The sequence below is a fragment of the Panthera tigris genome, chromosome C1 (genome assembly GCF_018350195.1).
Source record: "Panthera tigris isolate Pti1 chromosome C1, P.tigris_Pti1_mat1.1, whole genome shotgun sequence".
NCBI classification, from domain to species: domain Eukaryota; kingdom Metazoa; phylum Chordata; class Mammalia; order Carnivora; family Felidae; genus Panthera; species Panthera tigris.
In genome coordinates, this window is record NC_056667.1 from 185382796 (window position 1) to 185407969 (window position 25174).

At 36.0% G+C, this 25174-nt stretch overlaps 1 protein-coding gene across 9 annotated transcripts in view; it reads right to left on the reverse strand.

Moving 5' to 3' along the window:
* Positions 1 to 25174, reverse strand: part of FAM126B (family with sequence similarity 126 member B) — a 90354-nt gene that overhangs the window by 55026 nt on the left and 10154 nt on the right. For 8 of the 9 annotated variants that reach the window (XM_042995041.1, XM_007090007.3, XM_007090006.3 and 5 more), the window contains one exon: positions 4350 to 4449. The gene's annotated coding sequence lies outside the window, so the exon portion shown is untranslated. Of the gene's footprint in view, positions 1 to 4349; positions 4450 to 10562; positions 10650 to 25174 lie in introns of those variants that run through there. The other variant, XM_042995046.1, reaches the window with a different exon arrangement.

Consider the following 25174-nt stretch of genomic DNA (forward strand, 5'->3'; position numbering starts at 1 on the left):
AAGCTCCCTCTACTTAAATTGGCTCCCCAAGTTCCTCTTCCTTCCATCCCCTATCATTCTGTCCGTTTCCTTCATAGCAGTTAGCAAAATCATAATTATCTTATTTGTTTACTTATTATTGTCTGTCTTTCCCACTAGAATCCGCACTTCACAGAGACGTGTGAGGCACATAACAGGTACTCAAACATCTATTGATTTAGTTACTTATCTCATGAACTCAATTATTTAGCACCTGCAGTAATGACAGTTTTATTTTTGGCCATAATAAAACCTGAGATTTCTGCCTGCTTTTTCCATGTGATTAAGCTTAATAATTTTATTTTTCCAAATTAAATATGGTTGGAAGTTGATAGCTTCTTTAAAAAGCACCCAGAAACGTTTGACAGGTAGATATTCTCCCAAATGCATCAAACAGGAATATCAACCTTGTCCAGGTTTGAAATTAGAGACCGAGGGATCTGGCAAATTTTCTCTGAATTAATTGGCACATGTCAGGCAATCTTCGGCTGAGACCATTATTCATTGCAAAGCTATATTATACTGTGATATTTTATAGACATTTTAAGCAACAATTTACAGATGGAAACTCAATTAAAAACGTAACACAAAAATAACAAACATTAAAAAAATTTTTAATAAAAAAATTTAACTCAATATGGTGCTACTAGTATTAATTGAAATGATAAATGAATAAATGAATTCACAAAGCCAAATTCTCAAAATACCAAATAAGGATGACTGTTGCTATTTCACAATTTACTTGCCTGGTAGCTGAAGTTTATTCAGTCAAGACACATCCTGATTTCAAAAATGTTAAAATGTAAGGAAAATTATCTTAAAAGTAAGGAAAAAGTAGGGGCGCCTGGGTGGCTCAGTCAAATGTCTGACTTCGGCTCAGGTCATGATCTCGTGGTTCATGGGTTCAAGCCCCGCTTTGGGCTCTGTGCTGACAGCACAGAGCCTGGGGCCTGCTTTAGATTCTGTGTCTCCCTCTCTCTCTCTGCCCCTTCCCCGCTCATGCTCTTTCTCTCTCTTTCTCAAAAATAAGTAAACATTAAAACAAATTTAAAAAAAAAAAAAAGAAAAAGTAAATTACTAGTGAGCCTATCAAGTATGAACATTGTATCAGTTGTTTTCTATAATTTATCTGATTAATAAAGCAGTAGAATCTAGTGGGTTAGAGCAGCAAATCAACTTTTTGCCTCAGAACCCCCTTTCACTCCTACATTTAAAAAGTTTATTAACTCATTTAAAAAAATAAGCCCATTACATGTTAACACAGTGGGGTTTTTTTGACATGTTTTAAAGTGAAATTTTATTTTTCCCGAACAAAAGCAAATTTGGTGAGAAGAGTAGTATTTGTTGTTTTACTTTTTTTTTTTTTTTTTTTTGCAAATCTCATAATTACTTCTGCATTCAATCTGTTGCTGAAAAACTTCACTGTGTATTCATCAGAGAATGACAATGAAGGCAGCAAATACTGTCTTAGTATTAATATAAAAAACAATTTTGACCTCACAAACCCACTTAAGGGATTACCAGGACCCACTCTGAGCATGGACTCTGGAGCCAGATTGTCTAAGTTTAAGGGTACTCACTTGCTACAGTTACCCCCTTACTAGCTATACTTAAACCCTCTGTGCCTCATTTCTCTGGTTTCAAAAAGAAGGATAACAGCAGCACAGTACTTATTTCATATAATTATTGTGTACTTAGAATAGTTCTTATCAGGGCACCTGGTGGCTTGATCTCATGGTTCATGAGTTTGAGCTACACTTTGGGCTCTGCACTAACAGTGTGGAGCCTGCTTGGGATTTCCTCTCTCTCCCCTCTCTCATCCCCTCCTTCACTTGCTCTCTATCTCTCTCTCAGAATAAATAAAGATAAACTTAAAAAAAAAAAGAATAATTCTTATCACAAGTAAACACTATAAATGTTTGCTACAAGTATTATATACTTAATTTTCCTGACACTATATATGGTACTATAAAATAATCTCTGTTATTCCCAATAGATAAGAAAATTAATGTGTAAATTAGGTCAAATGACCCACACAAGGTAACACAGTTGAACTGGTAAAACTAGGATTTTAACTTAATGCCTATTCCAAAACCTACGGTTGAAAAATGTACCTTGTCCCCTTTCTTGTAGCTCATACTACTCCCCACAGCTTTCTATGTCCTGGCCATACTCTTAAGTTTTTCTATAACTTCATGCACCCCTTCACCCCAGGGATTCTTTGCAGACTAGAATGCTGTCTTACTACTGCTATACAAATAGCTGCCTTCTTCCAATCCTGTTAGTCTCAGCAAGCCTTTCTTGACCACTTCATCTAAATAGCATCCCTTTCTCCCTACTCTACTACTTTCCATTCCAACAAATATGGTTCATTTCCTTCCTAGAGCTTTGGATTTTATACCTGGCTTCTTAGATCTTATTATCGATCTTCCCTATAAGATTATTAAGTTATATGAAAACGGTCCCTTTCTGTTTTGGTCACATTTGGGTATTCACTATATACTCAAAGCTAACAAACATACTATGGTATCTGGACTTAATGGTAGGTACTTATGTGTATTTGTTGAATCAATGAACCACACTGCTTATATGACCTTGGACAAATCAATTAAATCTTTTGGGCTTTAGTTTTACTTACTATATCTAAAATCCTAAAAATATTCAAGTACCTTCATTTGAAAAACAGAATAGTGCTGGTTACAGAGAAATTTTGTAATATGGATTTCCTAACTATTCTCAGTACCTTAGTATCTGGAGGTAGCTGTGAACGTAGTTATAAATGTACTAAAAGTTCCCCTTTTATTTAACCAGACAATGTATAATTCTGTAGATTTTTTCCACTGTATATTATACCCATTCCATTATCTGGTATATAGAAAGCATATTTAAAAGCAAAAATCAAGGGATGCCTGCCTGGCTCAGTAGGTAGAGCAGGAGACTCTTGATCTCGAGACCATGAGTTCAAGCCCCACGTGGGGTCTAGAGATTACTTAAAAAAAATTAAAGTCTTAAAAGCAAAAATCAAGCTGATATTCCAGCATGCAGCTCAATTTGGGCCCATACTGCCTTACTTTCAGACTATCTAACAAAGTAAAAAGACATCACAGGAAACAATTATCTTTTTGATGGCCATGGTAATGGCAACCTTTATTAGCAAGCCCTGAATACAACATAATGAACAAAATAAGAAACTGCTGGAACATGATCTGAAGGTCAATAACTACTTGCCAGGAAGCAAACTCACTATACTGATCCAAGTACAATAAGCTTTCCATGGCCTACACAGGCAGAAATTGTGTCTTAGCTGACAGCATGTATCTTTTTTGGAAATTGTCAATTTATAAAGAATCAGATTATAAGAGGCAGTACAGCCTAATGGTTAGGGTATGGGGGTCTGGTTCTAAACTGCCTGAGTTCAAATTCCAGTTCCATGACCTACCAGCTATGCATCTGTGGAAAAATTACTCCAAATTAATTTATGGCCTCAAATTCCTCATTTATAAATGGGAGATAATGTAAGTACTTATGTCAAAGTTTTTTTTGTTTTTTTAAGATTAAATAAGTTAACACGTCAGTGAGAAAAACTAATTATGGTAACTGCTCTCTGGGGTTTACTGGATAAACAAAGCTATACAATTATCAGGGAAACATATGAAATCATAAAAAATGGTTTTTGCTACTGCAAATTTTCAAACTAGGCCAACAACTATAACAATATTTCAAGGTATAAATCTGAAATTTGAGTACTCAAGATGTGCATTTATTGTAAATATCAACTTCTCTAAAAAAAACCCTAAAGCTGCACCATTCAATATAGTAGCCACTAGCTACATATAGCTATTTAAAATAAAATAAAATAAAATAAAATAAAATAAAATAAAATAAAATAAAATAAAATAAAATAAAACAAAATAAAATTTAAAGACTCAATTCCTTAGTTGCACTAGCTACATTTCAAGTGCTCAGTAGCTACATGCAGCCATACTGGAGAACACAGATAAAGAACACAGACATCATCACAGAAATTCTATTGGACAGCACTGATCTCAATGTAGTTACATAATACAATTATGATGAGTAAATTCAATTATTCAGTAACTGTAAAGATTTAGGCAACAAGAAGGTTAAAAGACACAACTACTAAAAATTATTAAAAAGTATTTCAAAAGTAAAACTCAAAGGCAGTAATTAAGATGTGATTATTTCAAGTCTCTTAGGTAAAATTGCTAAATAAATAGAAGCTACCCACCAAAGATGACCAAAAATTCCAACATGTCTAATTGTATGGAAAAATTCTTTAACTTTTAAGAACTTAAATTTCATAATTTTACCTCTGTTCTAAGATCAGTTTTCTAAAGGAGGAGGTGGCATAGGAATGCGGCAGAATTCAAGTGTGGAATTCATTTGTTGAGACTTCAATATTTTCCAGCTCTATAAAAATAAAAATTAAAAAACTGAAATATTAAGATAATATTCTCATGAAATAAAAAACAATTTTGATAAAACATTTATAATACAATTTATCTATTTTTAAAAATAATTAGGGATTAAAAAGCTTTCTATAATGACCAGCATACACTTGTATACCATCATTAAACCAAATTTAAAAAATAGCAGGGGCGCCTGAGTGTCTCAGTCGGTTAAGCACCCGACTTCGGCTCAGGTCATGATCTCGCGGTCCGTGAGTTTGAGCCCCGTGTCGGGCTCTGTGCTGACAGCTCAGAGCCTGGAGCCTGTTTTGGATTCTGTGTCTCCCTCTCTCTGACCCTCCCCCATTCATGCTCTGTCTCTCTCTGTCTCCAAAATAAATAAACGTTAAAAAAATTTTTTTTTTTTAAATAGCAGATTTAGAGAAATGAAGTTTGAATTTTAGTTTCAAATTTCCCATTAATTACCTGTAAGACCTTGAGGAGCTGACTTAAATATTAGGGAGTTTCACTTGAATAATCTACAAAATTCAGTCCTTTTCAGTCAAAAATTCCATTAATCCAACTTTTGGAACACATTACAGTGATATCTCTCTCTCTCTCTCTCTCTCTCTCTCTCTCTCTCACACACACACACACACACACACACACAATCATTAAAATTTCAATATGCAGTGTAACATCAACCTTAAATAATAAGTATCAATGGCTATATCATCATTTTGGATGAGTTTCACAGAACTGAAAATTTTATCATTTTTAAAAAGAACACAGGAAATGCTATTACTTGAAGTTTTGGTACAAAAACATATTAAAAATTATTTTGATCAGTGAGAAAACTTTTCAAATTGCTAAAAGTATACTTTCCTCTGAAAGTAGAAGCTATTTTTAAGTAGCTGCTGACCACATTATACTCTACCACTTTGATTCAAAATCGTACACAACTTTAAAATCTAAAACACCAAAAAAACTTAACATTTTAAAATATGTTCATTAACAAAATATGATTTAAAAAATACAAATAAGAGCACAATAAAATTCTCTTGGAGTAAAGTTATATGATCATTGCAAAGTCTCTGATGTTTCTCAAACTAAAGATGTGTCAGAGCCTCCCAATCCAACCATAGCAGCTGACTTTTTATCTCTTATGTATTGACTATCATGTAAGATTTTCATTTCATGAGTTCTGCAGTGGGTGAAAAACCTTGAAGAGGACTAAGAGAAAACCTCTGGAAAGATACGCAAGAAATGGTCATACTTTGGGAAGGGTCATTTGATGTCAAGGAAACTCTTTGTACCTTGGGAATTTTGAGCCACCAAGACAATTGCCAGATTTTGAAGCAGTATAAGCAGGCTGACTTGAGAGCTCTACTGGGAATCTCTGTAGAGATGACTCTCCAACAATCTTTCAGGGTTAAGGATACAGGTACTCACTAGGTTCTCAATTTAAGGGGCAAAAACAAACAAACAAACAAACAAACAAACAAACAAACAAACCAACCAACCAACAAGGCGACGGATAGGAAACCTGAGGTTTATTAAACTTTAGCACAGCTTTAGAACAATTCATCTCCTGGGTGCCTGGGTGGCTTGGTCGGTTGAGTGTCTGACTTCGGCTCGTCAGCTCTGTGCTGACAGCTCAGAGCCTGGAGCCTGTTTCAGATTCTGTGTCTCCCTCTCTCTCTGCCCCTCCCCTGTTGATGCTCTGTCTCTCTCTGTCTCAAAAATAAATAAACGTTAAAAAAAAAATTTAGAACAATTCAACTCTGATAGATAAATTGGAAGTAATAAGCCCTTCAGCCACTTGAGCAACAGAAAAAAAAAAAAGGGTGGGGGACCCTGTCAGGGAGGTAACACTGTTTGAAGCCTCTATGGTTCTTTCATATACAAGGTCTAGCACACAATCAAAAATTACTAAATATACTAAGTGACAAAAACATGACCAATAATTAAGAGAAAACTAGATCCACAGATGATCCAACAATAAAGTTCACACACAAGGACAACTATTTAAAATAATTGTGGGGGTGCCTGGGTGGCTTAGTCAGTTGAGCATCTGGCTCTTGGTTTTGGCTCAGGTCATGATCTCCTGGTTCATGGATTCAGGCTCATGTTGGGCTCCATGATGACAGTACAGAGTCTGCTTGGGATTCTCTCTCTCTCTCTGCCCCTCCCCCTCTCGCGCGTGCTCTCTCTCTCTCTCAAAATAAATAAACTTAAAAAAGGTAGTGTTATAGCAAAATACTATTAAAGAATAAAATAATTCTGAATAAGGTACTAGAGCAAAAAATCGACAAAACTGATGAGGTGGAAAATTTCACCAATGAATTAGGATATAAAAAAAATGTAAATTCTAAAACTGAAAAATACAATATATATGAAATTAATAACTCAATATATTAGTTTTATAGTAAACTGGACACAGCAGACCATAGGATTAGAAGGTAAGTCAGTAAAAAATACCAAACTATAACATGAGAAAGAAAGTAGGAAAGAAGAAAGAAGACTAGAAGAGAGGGGAAAAGTTGGAGGAAAGGCTTAAGATAAATGGAAGATATGCTCAAAATGTCAATATACATACAATCAAGGTTCCAGACAAGAGCAGAAACAGATATAAGCAATATTCAAAGAATAACAGTTTTACAAAACTGATGAAAGAAATCAATTCAGGGATTCAAGACACTTTGCCAACTCCAAGCAGAATATACTCAAAGAACACCATACCCAGGAAATCATCATCAAACTATAAAAGGAATGAGTGAAAAAAGAAAAAATTCATATAAAAAGCATAGAAAAAAATTCAGCTGACCTTCAAAGAAACAGTAAGATTGACAGCAAATTTCTCAACGGAAACAAAAGAAACCAGTATATAACAGAATGATAGTTAAAAGGACAAAAGAAAATAACTGCCAATCTAGAATATAGTAAATATCCTTTACATAACCAGCAAAAATATCCTTTAAAAATTAAGGTAGAGGCACCTAGGTGGCTCAGTCAGTTAAAGCATCCGACTTTGGCTCAGGTCATGATCTCGCAGTTTCATGAGTTCAAGCCCCCTGACTGGCCTCTGTGCTGACAGTATGGAACTTGCTTGGGATTCTCTGTCTTCCTCTCTCTCTGCTCCTCCCCCACTCATGCTGTCTCTGCCTCTCTCAAAATAAATATATAAACTTAAAAAAAAAATCAAGCATGATGCTTGTTTTAAAAACTAAGGTGGAGGAGGAACACCTGGGTGGTCAGTTGGGTTAAGCATTCGAGTCTTGGTTTCAGCTCAGATCATGAGCTCTCGGTTCATGTGTTCGATGGAGCCCCATGTTGGGTTCTGGGCTGACAATCCAGAGCCTGCTTGGGGTTTTTTTTGTCCCTTTCCCTCTCTTTCTGCCTGCCCCTCCCCGGTACACACGCACATGCACATGGACTCTCTCTCAAAATAAACAAACATTAAAAAAAAAAAAAAAAACTTTAAAGTATTAAGGTGGAGGAGAGGACTCTGGGAAGATGACAGAGTTAAGAGCACCAGGAGTCTATCAGCATCTAGACAACAATCATACCTGCAGAATCTGCTTTGGAACTCTGAAGTCTACTGAATGCTTAAAACTTCCATGGAAAGACCTGTGGTTTTTATTTTAATTGTGATTAATTTTGGTCAATTTCAGCTCTCAGCACAGCAATAGCTACCCATCCCCCACCCTGAGCCACATAGCAAGGAGCAAAGCACATGTTTCTATAGCAGCTTGCAGGAGCCAGGATGGGAAAATAGGACTCTGTCCAACAAATATCAAATATTTGTGCTCTGATTGCTGACTGCTGCTTCTGATCATGGAGGTACAGAAAAAGAGCTGGGCAACCATTGTTGTCCCATCTCCCTTCATTGTTGTAAGCCTCACTCCTCCCACTAAAGTGACTTCCAGGGGACTTAATTGCCTGTTCCCATATTCCAACCCCACCTCCATTTTTCTCTTTTTCCCCTTTTGGGAGCCAGACATTGGAGACCAAGACAAAAACAACTGCATATGAAGGGAAAAATAGAAAGTGATCATGCATGCCCAGAATGTGCACAGAAAAGACATTAAGTTTACATCTTAGGCTGACCCTTGGCACGGAGATAGCTTATAACAAACAACAAAATAAAAACAAAAACAAGGTGGGAGGGACAAAAAAGGATGGAAAACCCTAAGGAAGGACAAAAATCTGATTTCCAGAGTTTCACATTGTTATATTAAGATGTCTAGCATTCAACAACAACAACAAAAACCACATAAGGTATGTGAAGAAACAGGGAAGAGTAGCCCATTCAAAGAAAAACTGTTCCTGAAGAAGACCTGATGGCAGATATATTAGACAAAGGCTTTAAAACAACTGTCTTAAAGGTATTTAAGGAACTAAGGAATATGTGGAGAAAGTTAAGAAAATGAGATATGAATAAAATGGAAATATAAAGAGACAGAAAAACTAAAACAAAACCAAAAAAAATTCTGCAGCTGAAAAATACAATAACTGAAATGAAAATTTCACTTCTGGGATACACAGGCACATGTGAGTAGGCAGAAGAAAGAAAGTAAACCTCAAGATAGGACAATGAAAATTATCCTGTCTGAAAAACACAAAAAGACTGAAGAAAATAAACAGAGGTCAAAGGGACCTATCTACCAACAAGTAGATCAAGATATGCATTGTGTAAGTCCTATAAGGAGAAGAGAGGGAAAGAGGTAGAGAAAATATTTATGTATGTATGTATGTATGTATGTATGTATGTATTCATTCATTCATTGTTTAAAAAAACTTTTAATTTGAGAGAGAGAGAACAGGAACAAGGGAGAGGGGAGAGGAGGGAGAGAGAGATGGAGGGGGAGAGGGGAGGATAGGGAGAGGAGGGGGGCGGGGAGAGAATCTTAAGCAGGACCAATGTGGGGCTCAATCCCATGACCCTGGGATTGTGACCTGAGCCAAAATCAAGAGTTAGATGCTCAACTGACTGAGCCACCCAGGCACCCCAGTAAAGAAAATATTTAAAGAAATAATGGCTGAAAACATCCCAAATTTGATGAAAGACATGAATATAAACATCCAGGAAGTCCAGTGAACTCCAAGTAAGAGGAACTCAAAGAGACCCACACTGAGACACATTATAATCAAGCTGTTGAAAGACAAAGAGGATCTTGAAAACAGTAAGACAGAAGTGAGCTCAGATACAAAGGAACCCTCAATAAGACTATAAGCAGATTTCTCATAAGAAATTTTAAAGCCCAGAAGCAGTGGGCTGATATATTCTAACTGCTAAAAGAAAAAAAACTGGCAACCAAGAATCCTACATCTGACAAAACTATTCTTCAAAAGTGAGACAAGAAATAAGACATTCCCAGATTAAAAAAAAAAAAAAAAAAAAAAAAGCTAAGGGAGAGTTCACTACCACTAGACATGTCTTACAAGAGATGCTCAAGGGAATCCTACAAAATGAAATAAAAAGACACTAGACAATAAACTCAAAGCTGTGTGAAGGAATAAAAATCTCAGCAAAGGCAAATACATGGGCCATTGTAAGTTAATATTATTGTAACAATGATTTATAACCATTTTCTAAAAATGTTTATTTACTTATTTTTGAGAGAGACAGAGACAGAGACAGAGACAGAGATAGAGGGAGACACAGAATCCAAAACAGGCTCCAGGCTCTGAGCTGTCAGTACAGAGCCCGATGTGGGGCTCGAACTCACAAACTGTGAGATCATGACCTGAGCTAAAGTTGGATGTTTAACCAACTGAGACATGCAGGTGTCCCTATAACCATTTTTTTACACGATTTAGGAGACTAATACATTAAAAAGAACCAACTATTGGTCTAAAAGCTAGTATTATTGTAACTGGCATATATGTCCACATTTTGTTTTCTACATAACTTAAACTAATACATTTATTTATTTGCAAACACTTCTTAATTTGTAAAAGATGTTTAGGAGGAAAGCTGCATCTGCTCAAGGTACGGGTTTTACATGACTATTTTGTTTAGGTCCCATGCACTTAAGAGGCACTGAGGTTAATTTAATTATGACTGTCCCATGCTGAGTATCATAAAAAGACTGTCACGACTGCACAGTGAGGTAATGTATAGTTACCAACCTTGACATTTATTTTGCTGTCAACTGGATCAAGACAAATGCTTTTAAAAGAATTATTTATGTTTTGGAGCATACAATGTACAAAGATGCAATCAACAACTGAAAGGGGTGGGAAGGGATCTGTAAAGAAGTAGAGATTTATTATGTTATTGAAGTTAAATTAGTGCAAATTCAAATTACAGTGTTATAACTTTAGGATATTAAATTCAATCTCCACAGTAACCACATATACACACAAAAACAGCTATAGAATATACACAAAAGGAAATGAGAAATAAATTTAAACATTTCACTAAAACAATCAACTAAATGCAAAAGCAATGCAGAAATATGGAACAAAAAAAGATAAAATATGTAGAAAACAAATAGCAAAACTACAGAATTGTTTATCAGTAATTACTATAAATGTGAATGGATTAAACTCTTCAAAAGAGTTTGGCAAAACAGATAAAAAGACATGATCCAAATATATGCTATCTATAAGAGACTCACTTGAAATCCAAAGACACAGAGACTAAAAGAATGGAAAAAGATAGTCCATGCAAATGGTAACTTAAAAGAGATTAAAGATGGCTATACTAATATCTGAAAAATAAACTTTAATTCAAAAAAGAGACAAAGGACATTATATGTAATAAAAGGTTCAATACAGCAAGAAGACGTAACAATTATAAACATTTATGCACCTAATGACAGACCATCAAAATATCTGAAGCAAAACTGACAGAACTGAAGGGAGAAACAGTTTTATAACATTTGGAGACTTCAATACCCCATCACAATAATGGATAGAACAAGCAGACAAAAGGAAATTAGAGAAACAGAGGATGTAAATAGCACAATAATCCAACCAGATCTAACACACATATACAGAACACTCTACCCAACAAAAGCTGATATAGTCTTCAAGTACAACTGGGCCACTTTCCAACATAGATCATATGTTAGGACACAAATTAAATATCAACAGATTTAAGAAAAACAGATATCACACATAGTGTCTTCTGGGATCATAACAGGAGTAAGTCAGAAGTGAACAGAAGAAAAATGGGAATATCCATAAAATTGTAAAAATTAAACAAAAGATTTTAAAATAACCAAAAGGCCAAAGAAGAAATCACAAAATAAATTACAAAATACTTAAGAGACAAAGGAAAGTAAACACACAATATACCAAAACTTATGAGATGTAGCAATAGTGATGCTAAGGAGGAAATTTAGAATTATAAATGCTTATATTAAAAAACAAAAAAAGCTCTCAAATCAAAACAACCTAACTTTACAACTTAAAGAACTAGAAAAGGGGGCGCCTGAGTGGCTCAGTAGGTTGAGCATCAGACATAAGATTGAGCCCGTTGAGCTTATACCATGGAGCCTTGCTTAGGACTTTCCCCCTCTCTCTCTGCTCCTCCCCCACACGTGCATGCGTGCAAGTTCGGGCTCCCTCTGTCTCAAATAAATAAGAAAACTTAAAAAAAGAAAGAAAGAAACTAGAAAAAGGAGGAAAAAATAAGCCCAAAGCTAGCAGAAGGATGAAAATAACAAAAATTGGGGTGCATGGGTGGCTCAGTTGGTTAAGCGTCTGACTTCAGCTCAGGTCAGGATTTCACAGTTTGTGGATTCGAGCCCTGTGTCAGGCTCTGTGCTGACAGCTTAGAGCCTGGAGCCTGCTTTGGATTCTCTTTCTCTCTCTCTCTCTCTCTCTCTCTCTCTCTCAAAAATGAATAAACATTTAAAAAAATTAACATCTTAAATAAATAAATAAAAATCCATTGATGATAGAAGTCTGAGTTTACTTAAAAAAAAGAAAATAAAGATTAACAGAGATAAATGAAATAAAGAACAGAAAAACAATAGAGAAAAGCAATAAAACCAAAAGTTGGTCCTTTGAAAAGATTAAGAAAATTGACAAGGTTTAGTGAGATGGACTAAGAAAAAAAGAGAGAACACAAAATACTAAAATTGGAAATGAAAAGGGGAAGATTACTACTGATTCTATAGAAATAAAAAGAGTTATAGGAGAATTCTATGAAATATTGTACACCAACAAATTGGAGAACCAAATTTCTGGGAATAAAAAAACTACCAGGTCTAAATCATGAGAAACAGAAAATATGAATAGATCTATAACTAGTAAAGTGATTTAATCAGCAGTTAAATATCTTCTGATAAAGAAAAGCCCTGGACCTGATGGCTTCACTGATGAATTCCACCAAACATTTAAAGAACTAATACCAATCCTCCCAAACTTCTGAAAAAACAGAAGCGGGAATACTTCATAATTCATTCTATGAGGCCAATATTACCCTGATACCAAAGCCAGACAAAGACACAACAAGAGATCCGTAGATCTTTTATAAACATCAATGCAAAAATCCTCAACAAAATACTTGCAAACAGAATTCAGCAGCATATTAAAAGGATTATATACTATAACCAAGTAGAACTTTTTTCCTGGAATGCACAGATGAGTCAAACATAAAAAAATGTAATATGCCCAATTACTAGAATGAAGGGAAAATGCCACATGATAATCTCAATTCATGCAAGAAAATCATGTAACAAAATTCAACACCTTTTTCAATAAAAAATGTAAAAAAAAAAAAAAATAGAAACTATCCTAACATAATCAAGGCCGTACATGAAAATCCCAGAAAACATCATACACAAGGTTGAAAAACTGAAAGTTTTTTCTCTAAGATCAGGAACAAGGCAAAGATGTCTGTTTTCACCACTTTTATTCAACATAGTACTGGAAGTTCTAGCCAGAGTAAATATACAAGAAAAAGAAATAAGAGGCATCCAAATTGGAAAGGAAAAAGCAAAAACCATGTTTGTATATATAATGTATAAAACCCTAAAGACTCCACCAAAAGAACTATAAACATATCCAAAAGTAGCAGAATCAAAGTTAACTCACAAATATCAGTTGCATTTCTGTACACTAAGAATGGACAATCTGAAAAGGAAAAATTCTATTTACCAAAAAATTCTATTACAATAGTATCCAGAGAAATAAAATACTTATAAATTAACTTAACCAATGAGGCTAAAGACTTGTACAATGAAAGCTACAAGACATTGGTTAAAGAAACTAAAAACATAAATAAAGGAAAACTCATCCCATGGTCATGGAAGGCTTAATATTGTTAAGACGTCAATACCGTTGACTCCTGAGCTACATGGATTTGAAATGCACAGGTCTACTTCCATACAGATTTTGTGGATAAATACTGTAAAATGTATTTTCTATTCCTTGTTTTCTCAAAATTTTCTTTTCTCTAGCTTACTTTACTATAATACAGTATATAATACCTATAATGTACAAAATCTATGTTAATCAACTATATTATTGGTAAGGCTCCTGGTCAACAGGAGACTATTAGTAAAGTTTTGGGGAATTCACAAGTTATACACAAATTTTTGAATGTGCAGGGTGTCAGTGCCCCTAACCCCAAATTGTCAATTGTATATCTATGTCTGTCTGTATCTATATCTATATCATATCTATATCTATATCCATATCCATATGTGTATCTATACCTATCTATCTATCTACCTCATGTTCTTTATCCATGCATCCATTGACAAGTAGGTTGTTTCCATATCTTGGTATTATAAATAAAGTTGTAATGAACATGGGGGTGCAGGTATCTTTTTAGGTTCTTGTTGTGTTTTCTTTGGATAAGTACCCAGAAGTAGAATTGTTGGATCATATGGTAGTTCAATTTTTTTATTTTTTGAGGAAACTCCATACCTGTTTCCATAGTGGTTGTGCCAATTTACATTCCCACCAACAGTGCAGAGAGTTCCCTTTTCTCCAAATCCTTGCCAACACTTGTTACTTCTTATCTTTCTGATAACAGCCAAACAGGTGTGAGAATACCTCACTGTAGTTTTGATTTGCATTGCCCTGATAACTAGTGAAGGTGGGCATCTTTGCATGTACCCACTGGCTGTCTGTAAGTAAGTCTTCTTTGGGAAAATGTCTATTCAGATCCTCTGCCCCAAAAGACAGTCTTTTAAATAAAAGATGCTAGGTCAACTGGATATCACATCACTATGGAAAATAATGTACCATGATCTCTAAACTTACACAATTCACAAAATTACGTCCCAAGTAGAACACAGATCTAAATGTATACGAAGTATACGAAACAAAACAAACAAACAAAAAACCATAGCAAACCATCTTTGTGTCTTTGAAGCAGCCAAACTAGCAATTAAAAAAGGCACTATAACAACAATGAAAAATACATTAATTGTACTGTATTAAATCTGTCATGAAAAGACAGAATGAGTGACAAGTCAAGCCAAAGGCTAGAAAAAGATATCAGCAATACATATGCCCAATACCTAGGGACAGGTCTATGACTGTTTGGGGGTAAGGGTTGGGGCAAGAAAACTGTGAGTTCCTAAACAAAAGGCAAGCCTAAGACTGAGGTTAGACTAGGATGAGAGACAATATACTTACCCTCAGTCATGATCCTCGTAATGAGGGAAAAAAGAAAAGTGAAGAGAGAAAGGCTATTTCTAGAGAAGACAGTGATAGGAACTTAATTTACTCTCTTGCCTGACATAATCAAAAGGTGGGGAGGATTATAAACATCATTTTTCAAGGCACTGGGCACACATAATGAAGAACAATGAAGTTGTCCATTTTCCTTCCTTGGAAGAGTTTCCAGGCTGCATTGTAAGGAAGGAAAAAGCCAGGTGGAACCTGGCTGACTTCCTGAGTTAAGGAAGTAGAGCTGAGAGTCCAGGCTGATCAAGGTATTAGAGTTTGTAGGATAGAGTAAGGAAAGAGCAGCACAGAGAAAGAACTCTAGCTATCTGTAGAAGGTTCTCTTCTCGTAGTCAGATGAGAATTGATCGGCACATAAGTGTGTGAGCCAGGAAAAGGGAAGAAGTCAGGGAAAGAAACGCCTAAAGAATTAGAAGTAGCAATGCCCAGAATTCATGCAGAGCCAGCAATAGAACCTACTCTCACCAACCAGGTTGAAAATCGGGTAAAGTACATGAGAGTCCTTTGTAAATAATGGAGAATAATTAGCTTTTTACTGAACAAAGCTCTAGTAGTGCTTAATAAATCTTACTATCAAAACCTGGAAGAATCACTGTTTGCCAATACTTATAGCAATACAAAAATATCCAGAACACCCCAAGGTAAAACTCACAGTCTCAAACATCCAATAAAAAAAAAACTACCAGGAATGCAAAGAATCAGAAAAACGAGATCCAAAATGAAGAGAAAAACTGATCAAAACTCACCCAAAATTAAGTAATGTTACAATAAGCAAAAACTTTAAAACAATAAATATTCAAACCATTAAGTAGAGTCATAGATTTTTTTTAAAAGGCCTAACTCAAAGTTCTAAAAATAAAAGCCATAACAAGGTAAAAATTACACTGAATAGGGAAAAATGGCACAGTAGACATTGCAGAAAAAAAAAATTAGTGAACTTGAAGACACAGCAACAGAAACTAGTCAAAATGAAACAGAGAGAAAAGAGAATTAAAGCACTAGTGAGCTGTGGGACAATTTTCAAGCAGCCTACAATACTTGTAACTGGATTCCCCAAAGGAGAAAAGAGAGAAGAAAAGGGATTAAAAAAACTTATTTTTGAAAGGAGCAATGATGAAAAAATTTTCTAAATTTTTCTAAATTGGATAAAAACTATTAACCTACAGTTCCAAGAAGTTCAATGAAACCCAAGACAAGACATATGAAGAAAACCACACCAAAGCACATTATAATTAAATTGCTCAAAACTAGTGATAAAGAGAACATCTTAAAACAACTGAAGGGGGGAAAGAGACACATGCACAGAGACTCAAAGATAAGCATGACAGAAAAGATGCAAGACAGAAGACAATGAAGCATTATCTTTAAAATACCAAAAGAAAAAAAAAATCTGTCAACCAAGAATTCTATAAACCAAAAATATCTCTCAAAAACAAAGGCAAAAAAAAAAAATACTTTTTCAGTCTTATAAAAACACTATGCCCTTTGCACTAAGAAATGCACTATGAAAAGCACTATGCCTAAGCACTAAGAAATGCCCTTTGAAGAGAAGGAAAGAAAACCAGATAGAAATAGGGATTTATACAAAGGATTGAAGAATATCATAAATGGCAATTACAAAGATAAATACGTGATTGTTTTCTCATTAATTTCTTATTGTTATTTTCTACAGATATTAAGAAAAAATAAAAGAATCCTTATAAACTTTATGCCAATACACTGAACAACTTAGTTGACATGGACAAATTTCTTGCAAGAAACATATCACCAAAACTCACTGAAGAAAGAGATAATATGAATACTCCTGTATCCATTTTAAAAATAGAATTTGCAGTTAAAAAAATCTCCCTATCACCCAAATGTGAAAGACCAGCCCCCTCTGTGTTACAGGTGGATGGGCATGGCTGAAAGTTGAGGGGGAAGTATGAATACTGAAGAAAACCCTCTAAGAACTAAGTCCACACCTTAACACAAACCAATACCAACATACCATCAGAAAACTTTGAAGCACTGAAGGTAATGACGGTAGCAACAGACCCAAACCCAGCTCAACTCCTGAGCAGGTTGACTAAACCTACCCACACACACTAATGACCATATAGAAAAGTGCTCATTTTGGGGCCATAAATACAAGTTAACTGTCTCTACTATTCTACACAAAGTATCTGGAATTCAAGAAAAAATTTCAAGACACAAAAACAACCACTTATATTCAAGATAGAAAGCAATCAACAGGACCAGGCTAAGAAATAACCCACAGTTTAGAACTACCAGACAGGCACTCCAGCATGACTAGAATATATTAAGGGGTCTATTAAAAAGTTGGACAATATGCATGAGTAGATAGGTAATTACAATAGAGTAATGGGAACTGTAAGAAAAAATCAAATGGAAATGGTAGGGGGAGAAAAAACCAACAACAATGATTCAAAGATAAAGAATTCCTTTTCCAGGCTTATCAGGAGATTCCAATACAGTTTAGGAAGGAATTAATAAACTTAAAAATAAGTCCAAAAAATTATTAAACATGAAACACAAAAAGAAATAACAGTAAAGAAAAATTTACAGGTCATCCAAGAACTGTAGGACAGTATCAAATTGCCTAACATAGTTTTATTTGAAGTCCCAGAAAGAGAAAAGAGAGAATAGGATAAAAGAAACACGAGGGAATATGGCTGGGAATTTTCTAAAATACAATGAAAAACATCAAACCACAGATCCAAGAAGCTCAGAGAATCCTAAGCAGGATGAATATCCTCCCATCAAAACAAATGGTTTTGATATTCACCACCTAGATACATTATAATAAAACTTCTAAAAACTAAAGATGAGGGGTTGTGAGAGAATCAATGTGGTGTTTGCAAGGGAGAGGATTTCAATCCATTTCCACACATCTTAATCCTTAAGCCAAAATACGAAAGTTTTTAGAAGTTCCTGGAGAACTATACTGGAGAGTACTTTTTGGAAAGGTTACTGAAATGCCATGTGTCTCATCCTTCCCCAAGGAGTAGATACCAATAGTATTACCTCTTGAACCCATGTCCAAAAAGAAGGAACTTCAGGGCTATTACTCAGAGATCTTGACGTATGTGACCAGCAGCTTGAAGAATACATTAGACTGGTGTGATTCACATTTAAGAAACCTAAAGGGCAAGAGATGGGCTAGCTAATGACTCCAGGATGTCAGAGTGAAAAAGGCTTATTGATATGTTGGAATGAGCACTTCGATACTGTGTCAGTGAAGATCATGCAAATGCTCACTATGGATCAGAGATGCATCACATGGAAGAGAGAGAGAACACTGTCAGAGACACTGACCACAGAAAGAAGCTGGAGGTTCCTTTGAATACACAGGAGCCAAGAAAAGAGTAAGCAAGCATCAACTGAAGAAGAGATATATTTGCTTCCCACAAGGAAGCTACAGGACAGAGAACTCTAGCAATCAGGAAGAATTTCTGAATTATCAACAAAATTACTTATATAAGAAGTGTGGATCCTGCTTGGGATTCTCTCTCCCTCTCTCTCTGCCTCTCCCCCCTCTCAAAATAAACAAACATTTAAAAAAAATGGAAAAGCCATGTGGAAAAAAAGCAGTAAATAGAACTATCCTTGAGGAAGCTCAAATGTTAGACTTACTAAACAAAAACTTTAAATCACTTCTTTCAAATACGTTCAAAGACAAAAGAACCACATGTAAAGAACTAAATGAGAATAAGAGAATGATATCTCTCAAATTAGAGAATATAGAGATAAGTTTTTGAAGTACCAGAAATTTGGAGTTGAAAAGTATAATAGCTGAAATAAATAACCCTCGAGAGAGGCACATCATATTTGAGCTTGCAGAAGGAAGAATCAGTAAACTTGAAGATAAATCAATTGGGATTATCTAGTTTGAGGAACATAATGAAAAAAGAATGGAGAAAAACGAACAGAGTCTTAGACTTGTGGGATAGCATTAAACATATCAACATGAGCACAAGGGGACCCAAATGGAGGAGAAAGAAAGGCGAAAATAGTATTTAAAGAATTAATGGCCTACGATTTCCCAAATTTAATGAAGAGCATTATCTACACATCCAAGAATCTCAACAAACTCCAGCTTGGATGAACTCAAGAATATTCATACCTAGACACACAATAAATGGCTGAAAACCATTTAAGTATGTGATGTGTAACTTGAATGCATCGTTGAAGATCTTAAAAAAAATTTTTTTTTAATCTTTATTTTTGAGAGACAGAGACAGAGTGCAAGCGGGGGAGCAACAGAGAGAGGAGACACAGGATCTGAAGCAGGCTCCAGGCTCTGAGCCGTCAGCACAGAGCCTGACGCAGGGCTGGAACTCATGATCCGTGAGTTCACGACCTGAGCCAAAGTCGGACATTCAACTGACTGAGCCACCCAGGTGCCCCACCCCCATTTTTAAAAATGTTTATTTATTTTTGAGAGAGAGATAGAGCACAAGCAGGGGCAGAGAGAGAGGGAGACACAGAATCTGAAGCAGGCTTTAGGCTCTGAGCTGTCAGCACAGAGCCCGACGCATGGCTCAAACCCACAAACTGAGATCATGACCTGAGTCGAAGTCGGATGCTTAACTGACTGAGCCACCCAGGTGCCCCAATGATTTTTTAGATTATATCTTACTGAATGGCTCCAGGAAACAACTTCAAATTTCATGAAAAGAGATGTTTTTCTTGAGATTAATTAAATGAGATCTGGTCTCAAAAATGAGAGGCAAAAGTGCACAGAATATAGCAGAGAAAGAATATGAAAACTGAAATTGATAACTATATTCTGGGGGTTATTTGGGCAAAGCATTATCAAGATAACGTACAGGTAACTACTCTATTCACCTCAAACCTCTTTCCCAGGCTCATTACTTTTCCACTCCCAGAAAACGGCGAGTAACTTATTCCAGAGGAGAATGAACAAATCATTAAATCCTTCAGAAAAATACAGTTTGATGTAATTTCATCACCTAGGAATTTTCCCTGTTTTTCTATTGACTTCTCAACTATAGCAGCTTGGGAATATGTCCCTTTTTAATTAATAGAGAAAATTTTAAACATATGCATAAGTAGGGAAATTAGCATAATGAACCCCCAGGTAGCCATTATTGAGCTTCAATAATTATGAAGTCATGGCCAATCTTTTTTCATTACACTCCCCCAGTGTCTCCTCCACTTATTTTGAAGCAAATTCAGGCTATCATTTTAACTGTAAATATTTTAGTATATATTGCTAAAAGATAAGAGCTTTTTAAAACACATAACCACAATATCATAACATCTAAGAAATTTTAAATTCCTAAATGTAATCAAATATCCGGTTGGTATTCAAATTTACAATTATGTCAATTTTTTGAAACACTGAATCAGTATCCAAATGAAGTTTACATACCAGGATTGGATAATGTGCCTCTTAAATCTCTTTTAAGCTATAGGGGTGTGTGTATCTTGTAATTTATCTGTTGAAGAAACAGTTATTTATCATCTTCCACATGCCTGGATTTTGCTGATTGTACCCTAATAATATAATATATTCCTCTATCTTCTGTAGTTCTTATAAAATTGTGGTTGGATATAGCAGTTTGACCAGAGTAGATTCATTTTTGCTGGGGGAAGACTGTTGATGCTGTGTTCTCTTGCCTAAAGGTTCATAATGTCTGATTGTCATGTTCTGGGATGTTAGCAGCTGTTGGTGATTAATGCTTAGGGATCTTTAGGGGTTACCCAATGGTTATAATTACCTAATCCTATTATTCTTTCTTCATTTAATTAGAATATTTCTATAAAGAGAAACTTCTCTTTATCTAGTATTTGGTTACTCTGTAGTAGCATTTTTCTAAGATAAGATAAATGCTTAACTTTTTTCCCTTTAGTTACCAATTTCCAAAATGAGTTGGTTAACTAGCATCATCTACTGGTAGCTAATTAGTTTTGCTTTAAATATCATTATAAACTCATGGGCTCAATATACTTGATATGTTTCAACCCACAATAGTTATTATTCTAATACTCAAATTGTTCCATCTTTGCCCTGTGGAAGCTTTTTCATGCTTGGCTCCTGTGAACACATCAGTTAACTCAGCAAGCCTGGGTTGGTCAAACACTGCACATTCTCAAGAAGGGCCTGTTTTTGTGGCCACTGGCTAGATTATTACTTTCCTAGGGCTGCCATAACAAATTACCACAAACTACATGGCTTAAAACAGTAGAAATTTATTGTCTCCCAATCCTGATGGAGGCCAGAAATGTAAAATCAAGATGTGGCAGGGCCATACTTCCTCTGAAATGGGGAGAATCTTTTCTTGCCTTTTCAGGTTCTGGAGTTGCCAGCAATCCTTGGTTTTTCTTGGCTTGTAGATATAGCACTCCAACCACTGCCTCTGTTGTCACATGGCTATCTTCTTACTGTGTCTGTGTCTCTTTTCTTATAAGGACATCAGTCATACTAGATTAAAGGTCAACCCTCCTTCAGTATTACTTCATCTTAACTGATTACATTTGCAATGACCCTATTTCCAAATAAGGTCAAATACTGAGGTAATGGGGGTTAGGACTTCAACATAACTTTTTGATTGATAGGACTCAACCTGTAACAGCTGGTTCCTGGAAAATGAACTCTTGAAATGCACTGATTAAAAAAATAAAAAGTTCTGGGGCGCCTGGGTGGCTCAGTCGGTTGAGTGTCTGACTTTGGCTCAGGCCATGATCTCATGGTTTGTGAGTTCAAGCCCCACGTCGGGCTCTGTGCTGACAGCATAGAGCCTGGAGCCTGCTTTGAATTCTGTGTCTCCCTCTCTCACTGCTCCTCCCCCGCTCATGCTCTCTCTCTCTCTCTCCTTCAAAAATAAAAAAAAAATTAAAAAAAGTTCTGATAAAAGTGTTTTGCATGCTTGGAGTTTTGAATCCAACTGTACTGGTTTGTCTAGGTAGTTTGTACAAACAAATGTGATTATGGTAAAATCAACTTTCCTTTAGGAGATCTGAAACTTCAGTAACTATAGCCTGTATGATTGACCCCCCAATAAAAACCCTGAACATCTAGGCTCAAGATATCTTCCCTAGTAGATAACATGCTGCACATGTTGTCACAACTCATTACTGGATGGATTAGCACATCCTGTTCAACTCCACTGGGAGGACTCTTGCAAGCTTGCACCTGGTATCCTCCAGATTTCACCTTATGTGCCTTTTGTTTTGCTGATTTTTATCACTGAACTGTAATAAAGTATAACTGAATAGAATGACTTGTGAGTCATTCTAACAAATCATGAAATTTGGGAGTGGTCATAGGAACCCCAACACTGCTCCAAAGCCCTTTTGACATAAACCTAGTAAATGATGATAGTCTTCTAACTTCCTAAAGGGACAAGAAGTTCCAGGGTGATCAAACATTTCTCCAAGGAATCCTGGCTCCTTTCAATGGGAAATAATAACTCAAAGACTGTATTCTGTATGCTAAAGATGGGCATACCTTGGGGTACCTGGGTGGCTCACTTGGTTAAGCATCTGACTTTGGCTCAGGTCATGATCTCATGGTTTGTGAGTTCGAGCCCTGCATCAAGCTCTGCGCTGACAGCTCACAGCCTGGATCCTACTTCAGATTCTGTGTCTCCCTCTCTCTCTGCCCCTTCTGCACTCATTCTCTCTCTCTCAAAAATAAATAAAACATTACAAAAAAATTTAAGGATGGGCATACCTTAAATACAACTTATTCCAGGAAATTACACTGAATTTTAGAATAAACTTTCAAATGCCAAATAAATGTTTAAAGTAGTTGGTATTTAAAGACTCAAGGAAGGCAGAAGTATCTGGATTTGATGACATTCTTACCTCTAAACAATTCTCTTCCTTACCTAGTTAACTGACAAAGTTCAGGAAAAGCTCTTCTGAAGGCAAAAAATATTTGAGTTAATCATTTTAAACTATAATCCAGAACTACAATCAGTAAAAAGCAAAAACAGAAAATTGGATAAAGGGGAATAGAGCAGGGGCAGGCATCTAAGTGCCTAAATATTTCTTCCTTTCTAATCATGACCAATATTCCTTTTTGAATAGTACTAGAAAACAGATGTACTGTTTCTAATTTTAATTACAATTAAAGGTATACAAAGGAGGTTATCCTTAAAATTTTTTTAATGTTTATTTGTTTATTTTGAGACAGATGGAGAATGTAAGCAGGGGAGGGGCAGAGAGAGGGAGAGAGAATCCCAAGCAGCCTCCCCAGTGTCAGTGCAGAGGCTGACATGGGGCTCAAAACCATGAACCTTGATATCATGACCTGAGCCAAAACCAAGAGTCGGACACTTAACTGACTGAGCCACCCAGGCACCCCACTTATCTTTACAATATATATTTAAAAATCAAGAAAACAGCTAGTCCTGTCACTCTTCTTTTCTTTATAGTATTATGCTTTTTGTTTTTTTAATAAACTCCTTCCCTATGCTAAAGTTAAAAACATAGCCAATCTATATTTTCTCCATAAGGATTTTGTATTACCAGTATTATTTTTTTTAGCTCATACTTATATAGAATTCATTACATGCCAGGCACTATTCTAAGCATTTTTATTTTAAGATTTTGTTTTATATCTTATTTTAAGAGAAAGAGAGGGGGAGAGGGGCAGAGGGAGGGAGAGAAAGAGAAAGAGAGAGAGAGAGAGAGAGAGAGAGAGAATCTCAAGCAGACTCCATGGTCGGCACAGAGCCTGATGCAGGGCACGACCCCACAACCCTGGGATCATGACCTGAGCTGAAACTAAGAGTAGACTGAGCCACCCAGATGCCCCCAAATTTTATTTTTAAGTAATTTCTACACCCAACATGAGGCTCAAACTCACAACCCCAAGATCAAGAGTCACATGCCCTGCCAACTGAACCAGTTAGGCATCCCTTAAGCATTTAAAAAAATTCATCTACTATTTATAAAAACCCTATGTGGTCAGTGCTGTTCTTATCACCATCTCATAGATGAAGAAGCAGTCACTGACAGGTTACATCACTTGATCACAAGGTCACATGGCTAGTAAGTGGTAAAGCCATGTCTCATCAATCTAGACTACAAGAACTTTGAACACCTCACCAACCCACAGGATTTCACTTGTTCATTACACTGAGAACATCGTGCTTATTTTACCTGGTAAGATACCTTGCAAAAATACACGCATGCCAGAGAGTGGAAGAATCACACAAAAATTTAGGAACCTGAGACCTTGATGAAGTCCCTAGAGGTGTAGTACTAGAGTATGCCAAGATATTCTCTTCAAAATGAAGGACAGGCTGCCATGGATCAGCCCACCACCACCACTTAGAAAGAAACATGGTCCTATATGGACCTCTTTAAAGTCTGGAAACAAAATAAACCATATTTTAAAGTGCTGTTTTGCCCCATTTCCTGAATAGCCCATAAAGCTGCCAGTTTTAAATGGGGCCCAGGACAGAAAAGGCAGTGTAGCAGGCCAGTGTGGCAGTGCAAGATACTTTGTTATTTGGATAGTAAGATCTAGCAAACTCAGTGGCATTTGAAGTATCAGTGGTGGATGATAAAGCAGCTGTATAAAGTTACCAGTAGGCTTTGATAAGATAATCACACTACAACTAGAGCCCCACAGAGCAGGGTTTTTCAACCTCAGCACAATTAGCACGTTGGTCACTCCTAATGCCGCAAGGAGCTGTCTTGTACATGGTAGGATGTTTAGCAGTATCCCTGGCCTCTCCCCACTAGATACCAGTAGCACTCCCCTCCAAATTATGATAAACAAAATGTCTTCAAACACTGCCAAATATCCCCTAGGAAGCAATACTGCCCCGGGTTGAGAATCATTGCTTTAGAATAAAGCTATGTCCTCTGCTGTAGATGATTATGCTACTTTTGAGAAACAGCTCCTTGCTTGGTTTTTGGGTCCTGCTTAAAGAATGACCATGGGGCACAAGTGACCATGTGACCTGATCTACCTTTAAGAACTGGGTGTTCTAACCCACCAGTTGAATGTACTAGCAGCAATCCATCATTGAGTGGAAGTGATACTGTATCAGACAGCTATTCCTATCCTTCAGTGCACAAGATGATAGTTCTCTACCTTATTT